Below are 7935 nucleotides of genomic sequence, written 5' to 3'. Positions count from 1 at the left end.
TAGCCAAGACTTCTACAGTCAGCTTACAAAGCAACTAGCATTCCTTAAAAGGAAGAGAAGAGCATAATTTGGTGCATTTGAAAGCCAACGCATTTTTCCCACTTGCATACTATTATTGGAATGCAGAGGTGCAGAGGATCCTCCAAATATTTTAGGATTCCAGATCAGTGTCCCAAAAAAGAATCTGGAAATTTAGATAATTTCTAAGTCTAAAGGCAAAGTTTTATTATAATTGTAAATGCCAATTAAAACAAGATAAATTCTAAAAGAAGAAAATAGCAAAGAACAGGAAGTAAGCAGGTAAATTTATAGGGAAAGTTGTTAGAAGGAAATACTCATTAAAAATTAGAATGACAGATGTAAATGACATCATGGGATTAGAGTTCACATGATTGGTGGGAAGCCTGGTAATAGAGGCTAGCAACAACTCCCTTTCTTCTTTTATGAAACTAAGAAGTACTCATTGTTTGAGTCCAGGTGCAAGATTGTAGCCCAGATTTGAATAACAAAACATACTTGAAAGATAGTTTGGTGGAATGAAGATATCAGATCATTTCCTCACATGCATTCTCGAGGGTTGTGTCATATCACTTCCAAATGCCTGGTAGCCTGGGGTTTCTTGTAAAGTACTGGGTTCTATATTGCTATTGGAAGTTCTACTACATCAGTATTACTTGAGGATTAGATCTCCTCCCTCTCCCAATCCCATGATTAAGTAATAGGGGACAGCTAAGAATTCTCAATGTACCTCTTCATTAAAATATCTATCAATCAAAATTTCCTTTTCTCTGCCAGGGAAGATCCAAATTATGTAATATTAGGTCAATCAGAAGGAAGATATACCTAGGTTTTAAAGATCTGGTGTCCTTACTCCAAGACTTTGGTCATTGAGAGAGATTATAGATCCAATTTTTTGGTCAGTGCTAGTCTATCCAATAAATTGATTATGCTGAGGTCCTTAGCTTTTGCTGAAGTGCCAGCACAATCCATTTAATAACAGTTTACACTTTACCTAGTAAGAATGTCTTGCTTTGAGATTTTTTTAGCATATTTTTCTTTGCTACAAACAATGCTTAAAAAAAAATTCTGTAGCATTCTATTTCATTTGGTTTGTGGTGATTCCATTTAAATTTTTTGTAATTTAATTTGAGACAACTCTGAGATACCACTACACACCTCTCAGATTGGCTAAGATGACAGAAAAAGATAATGATGAATGTTGGAGGCAACTGGGGAAAACTAGGACACTAATATATTGTTGGTGGAGTTGTGAACTGATTTAACCATTCTGGAGAGCATTTTGGAACTATGCCCAAAGGCCTACCAAACTGTGCATACCCTTTGATCCAGCAGTGTTTCTATTGGGTTTGTACCCCAAAGAGATCATAAAGGAGGGAAAGAGACCCACAGGTGCAAAAATATTTTGGCAACCCTTTTTGTAGCAGCAGGAAACTGGAACCTGAGTGGATGCCCATCTGTTGAAGAATAGCTGAATATGTTGTGGTATATGAATGTTATGGAATATTAATGTTCTATAAAAAATGATGAGCAGGATGATTTCAGAAAGGTCTGGAAACGCTTACATGAACTGATGCTAAGTGAAATGAGCCGAACCAGGAAATCATTATATACAGCAACAGCAAGATTATATGATAATCAATTCTGTTGGCTATGAATCTCTTCCACAATGAGATGATTCAAACCAGTTCCAATGGTCTTGTGATGAAGAGAGCAATCTGCAACCAGAGAGAGGACTGTGGGAACTGCATGTGGATCATAACATAATATTTTCATTCTTTTTGTTATTTGCTTGCATTTTGTTTTGTCATTTTTTTCCCTTTTTGATCTGATTTTTCTTGTGCAGCATATTTGTGGATATACATATAGAAGAAATGCACATGTTTAACATATACTAGATTACTTGCCATCTAGGGGAGGGAATGGGGACAAGGCAGGGAAGAAATTTGGAACACAAGGTTTTGTGAGGGTGAATGTTGAAAATTAACCATCATATGTTTTGAAAATAAAAAGCTCTAATAAATAAATAGTTGCAATTTAATGTTGTTTTCTTAAGTCTGTTTGCTTCACTTTAAAACAGGTCTTTCCAGGCTTCCTAAGCTTATCATACCTATTGTTTTACATAATGGAGTAAAATTTCATTCAATTAGTGTCACAGTTTATTTTGACATTTCCCAATCTATGGAAATTTACTCTATTTGTTTTCATACCAAACAAAAAAATTGCTGCGATAAATATGACACAGAGAGACTTTTATTTTGTCAATGACCTCTTTGAGGTATATAGCTAATAGTAGAATCACTAGTTCAAACAGTATGTAAGTCACTTTATCATTTGCAAGATTCTTAATTGTTTTCCAAAATAACTATGTTATATAGAGAACTGATTCAAAATTATAAGAATACAGCCATTCCTCAAATGATAAATAATAAAAATGATTAAAAAAATAAACAACTTTCAGACGAAATTAAAGCCATTTTTAGTCATATGGGGGGAAAGGTCCTAAATTACTATTGATTAGAGAAATGCAAATTAAGACAACTCTGAAGTACTGTAATGCTGGAGAAACTGAGCAAGATAGAGATTAGAGAACAATTTAATAATTTATTTAATGAAGAGATTTACTGAGACCAAACGGATCCATGGTTTGGTCCCAGGGCTGAATGAGACTATCATGTCAAAGAATCCAGCCTTGAATGTCAGATACAAGATTCTTTTATAGGGTAACAAGAACAATGACATAATGGGGGAGGTACCTAGATGAGGATGACCTAATGGGGGGAGGAATCTAGGATGACATAATGGGGGATACTGGTGAGGCTCCTGATATTCTAATGATGTCTAAAATGAATAAAGACCTTTATCCTATCAAACATTAAGAGGGAATGATTATAGCCTGAAGTCTAAGATATAAGACCTTTATCCTATCAAACATTAAGAGAGAATGGTTATAACCTGAGGCAGAGTGACTAAATAGGACAATTAGTAAACTGAGTCAGGACATTAAGAGAACTGTGGCACAACATTTCACACACTCTCTCTTCTGACTATTCAAGGTCTTAGCACCACAATTTCGACCAAACCTATCTTAAGTAAATAAACCAAATAAAAACCAAAATAAAGCTAAAATGATGCAAGGACTTATGGCAAAGACAAGTTTCTCCCTGATAACCCCAGATTTAATCAGTAATACACAAAGCTCCTCATTGCAATCATGTCAGATTCTCTGTGATTGGGGAGCATATGGACAATTCACTGTGAGTTAAGTGTGTGGTCATTTATGCATTTGACTCAGCCTCTGCTTACAGAGCAGCAGGGCTCAAGACAGTCCTGCTGTCCGTTCAGAGAGGCAACCCACTCCAGGAGAGAAGGGTGAGGCTTGGAGTAGCTCCACCTGTTCCTACCCAGAGGAACAGACAGCGCTGCAGAAAGGATCAGATTTCTGAGCAGATCATGCAATTAGACCAAGGCAGGCAAACCCCAAACTTTTAGAGGCCTGACACCAAATTGTAAGGTCCTTTTAAGTATGCTAAAATACTAATTAAGGACATGGGGTAACAGGAGTGGAGAAAAATCAGAGAGACTGCCAGTCCCAAGACAGATAGATGATTTCTGGTTGTTTCTAAAAAATAATCCCAAAAACTGAGTCTGCCAGGACAATTCCAACAGAATAAGGGATTTCAAAGTTAAAGCATAACTAGCAAATCCAGTAAATTTAAGCAGTAAAAAAATGAAAAACACTGTTTAAAGAACTTCCAATTAAATCTGAACTAGTAAAATAAGGAGTCGAGCAGAAGTGCCTAAGAAAATACAGTTTCCCCAATTTCCTAACCAGTTTCTTCCTCCCTTTTTTTTCTCACGGAAAGGAATTATCAAATAACCATTCCAAATAGAAAACCCAAGAATGAACTAAAATTCCTATACATATACATAACAGACTAAAAATCCCTCAAACATAACAGCAATAGTTACACAAGTTAAACAATTTCCATCCCAAATCTTAAACACAGTAATACAGTTAAAATTCTTACAATTCAGCCACTTTCCCACTCCCCCATATCAGTCCAAATTACACCAGGAGCAGGGGCTATGGTTTTCTCAAAAACTGCTTCCTGCTGAAGATGGGCAGAGGTGCTCAGTCCAGGGAGAGGGATGGGTGTGGTGTGGCGTGCTGGCAATAAAAAGCTTGACCTAGGTTCCAGAAGCAAGTCAATATATCTGTAATTTGGCCAAATCTAGAAACAAACAAATCTAACAAAGAAAAGTTAGAACAGTCTTAGATAGAAAGACTGGTTCACAAGGACTGCTACAAAGATGTGTCCTCTCATTAGTTATAACCTTAAAAAAAAAAAAAAACTTGAATATCCAGACACAATTATCTAGTAACCGATAGATGACCAGACTTAAATACTTATTTGCTCAAGTAATTAGGGTATAATGATTACAAATAACCAGATTGGAAACAGCAAAGTATGACATAATTGAATTAACAATTTCTTATTGACCATTGCTCTGATTATAGAAATCAGTTACAGGAGGAAAAAACGCAGGGACATATTAACTACAAATCCAAGAAAATTTACCTCCAAAAACAAAGCCCATTGACCAAAGTTTCAGATAAATTCTAAACAGATATTTACCATAACCTTATATTTATACAAATCAGTTTGCTCCTTTTAGCCAAGAACCAGGTGGCTACAGCTTGATAAAAAAACGTCTGGAACAGTGTAGAGGGAGGGAGAAGGAGAGGATTCCACGTGGCTGCCCTTCCCCCCACTCCACCTCCAAAAAGGCTGGAGGGAGAAAAGACAAACTTAATTGCAGCCCAGGCTAAATAGGTGCTCCATACCTGAAGTAGCAGAGAGCAGTGGGGGACAAGTTTAAATCTTTACCTTAGAAGACAAAAGATCCCTATCCCACCCAGCCTTTAAAGTAGCAGAAATCAGTGGGGGAAGGAGGGAGAGATTCCATCAAACCCACATGTCCAGCAGAGCTGGATTTAAAGCATAACTTACAGTGTTATAATATAGGTAACAGAGATTCTACTAAAAAGCTATTAGAAATAATTCATAACTTTAGCAAAGTTCCAGGATATAAAATAAATCCCCATAAATCCTCAGCATTTTTATACATCACCAACAAAATCCAATAGCAAGAGATATAAAGAGAAATTCCATTCAAAATAACGGTCGACAGCATAAAATATTTGAGAATCTATCTACCAAAGGAAAGTCAGGAATTATATGAGCAAAATTACAAAAAACTTTCCACATAAATAAAGTCAGATTTAAATAATTGGAAAAATATTAAGTACTCTTGGATAGGCCAAGTGAATATAATAAAGATGACAATACTCTCTAATCTATTTATTTAGTGCTATACCAATCAGGCTTCCAAGAAAATATTTTAATGATCTAGAAAAAATAACAACAAAATTCATATGGAAGAACAAAAGATCGAGAATCTCAAGGGAATTAATGAAAAAAAATCAAATGAAGGTGGTCTAGCTGTACCTGATCTAAAACTATATTATAAAGCAGCAGTCACCAAAACCATTTGGTATTGGCTAAGAAATAGATTAGTTGATCAATGGAATAAGTTAGGTTCACAAGACAAAATAGCCAACTATAGCAATCTAGTGTTTGACAAACCCAAAGACCCTAACTTTTGGGATAAGAATTCATTATTTGACAAAAACTGCTGGGATAACTGGAAATTCGTATGGCAGAAATTAGGCATGGACCCACACTTAACATCATATACCAAGATAAGATCAAAATGGGCCCATGATTTATGCATAAATAATGAGATTATAAATAAATTAGAGAAACATAGGATAGTTTATCTCTCAGACTTGTGGAGGAAGAAGAAATTTGTGACCAAAGATGAACTAGAGATCATTATTGATCACAAAATAGAAAATTTTGAGTACATCAAATTAAAAAGCCTTTGTACAAACAAAACTAATGCAAATAAGATTAGAAGGGAAGAACAAACTGGGAAAACATTTTCACAGTTAAAGGTTCTGATAAAGGCCTCATTTCTAAAATATATAGAGAATTGACTCTAATTTATAAGAAATCAAGCCATTCTCCAATTGATAAATAGTCAAAGGATATGAACAAACAATTTTCAAATGATGAAATTGAAACTTATTTCCACTCCTATGAAAGAGTGTTCCAGATCACTATTGATCAGAGAAATGCAAATTAAGGCAACTCTGAGATACCACTACACACCTGTCAGATTGACTAAGATGACAGGAAAAAATGGGAATAATGGCCACATGGGGGCCAGAGGAAGAGAGAGAAAACTATGCTGTTTCATTATTTGAAATGAGATAAGAAAAGCAGTTTTATATTATTGGGAATTTAAAGCTATATTTTGGTTCAGAGTTTGTTACCCATATATATTTTTTAATAATTATAACTTTTTATTGACAGAACCCATGCCAGGGTAATTTTTTACAACATTACAACATTTACAACAATTCCCTTGCACTCACTTCTGTTCCAACTTTTCCCCTCCCTCCCTCCATTCCCTCTCCTATCCCCTCCCCCAGCAAGCAAGTAGTTCTACACATGTTAAATATGCCATAGTATTTCCTAGATACAATATTTGTATGCAGGACTGACAGGAAAAGTTGGATTCAGAAGGTAAAAATAATCCAGGAAGAAAAACAAAAATTTTGTAACATACTTCACCTAATTAGAGGTACATAACCCCTTTCAGGCAAGTTCAACAGAACTTCTTTAACAAGCTATTGTTCTTTTAAGATCTTATACTTAAAGATAACTAAATCTAGCTTGATTAGGCAACAATAAAATTATTTCTCCAACTTTAAAACTGCCCAAAAGGATACTCAGGACAAATCTGGCATGCAAAGGTATTTCCCAAATTTAGAATCATCCTAAAATTCCTAATCAAATGTTTTCTCCAGCTGGAGTTCAGAATTATACTAAGTGCAGTTGCAACATTGAAATAACCAATTCCCAAATTTGATCATTGTTCTTAAATTTAAGAGAGCTCTTAAATTAACAAAACATACAAACAAATTACACAGAACACAGAACACACATAGACTGCACAGTCAAAACATTTAACACACAGACCAAGGGCTATCTGGAAAGAATAGCCCTGAGGGAAGTTATCAGCTCCCTCCAAACTGAGTTTTTGTCTTTTTTTTTTTTAAGCCAGATGGTGTCTTAAAAAAAAGATGTATACTCTGGTCATAATTCTGGGAATACAGATGCTAGCATACAGAACAGAATAGGTCTTAAGACTTAATCAGATGGTACCCCAAAAGATACCCAGACAGACTTACTCTCCTGTGGCCAAAATGGGGGTATCTAACATCAGGCTGGATGGTGATTGGAAACTGCTCTTTCCCGGAGGCTCTGGAAAAAAAAATCTAGGTGGGTCCCCAGCCTCTCCAGGCCAAGAATTCAGATCTGCAGCCACCCTGAGGCCCAAGGCAGAGAGCAGAAAGTCTAATCCTGCTCATTTTTTAACATCTTGCTGGGGAGCTCCAAAATGTAATGCTAGAGAAACTGAGCAAGATAGAGATTAGAGAACAATTTAATAATTTATTTAATGGAAAGATTTACTGAGACCAAATGGATCCATGGTTTAGTCCCAGGGCTGAATGAGACTATTGTCTCAAAGAATCCAGCCCTGAATGTCAGATACAAGATTCTTTTATAAAGTAACAAGAACAATGACATAATGGGGGAGGTACCTAGAATGACATAATGGGAGATACTGGAGAGGTTCCTGATATTCTAATAACATCTAAAATGGATAAAGACCTTTATCCTATCAAACATTAAAAGGGAATGGTTATAACCTGAGGCAGAGTAACTGAATAGGACAATTAGGGAAACTGGGTCAGGACATTAAAAGAGAACTGTGGCACCA

Source organism: Antechinus flavipes, chromosome 2 (assembly GCF_016432865.1).
Source record: "Antechinus flavipes isolate AdamAnt ecotype Samford, QLD, Australia chromosome 2, AdamAnt_v2, whole genome shotgun sequence".
Classification (NCBI taxonomy): Eukaryota; Metazoa; Chordata; class Mammalia; order Dasyuromorphia; family Dasyuridae; genus Antechinus; species Antechinus flavipes.
The sequence above is the reverse complement of the archived record's forward strand: the minus strand, read 5'-3'. Positions refer to the sequence as shown.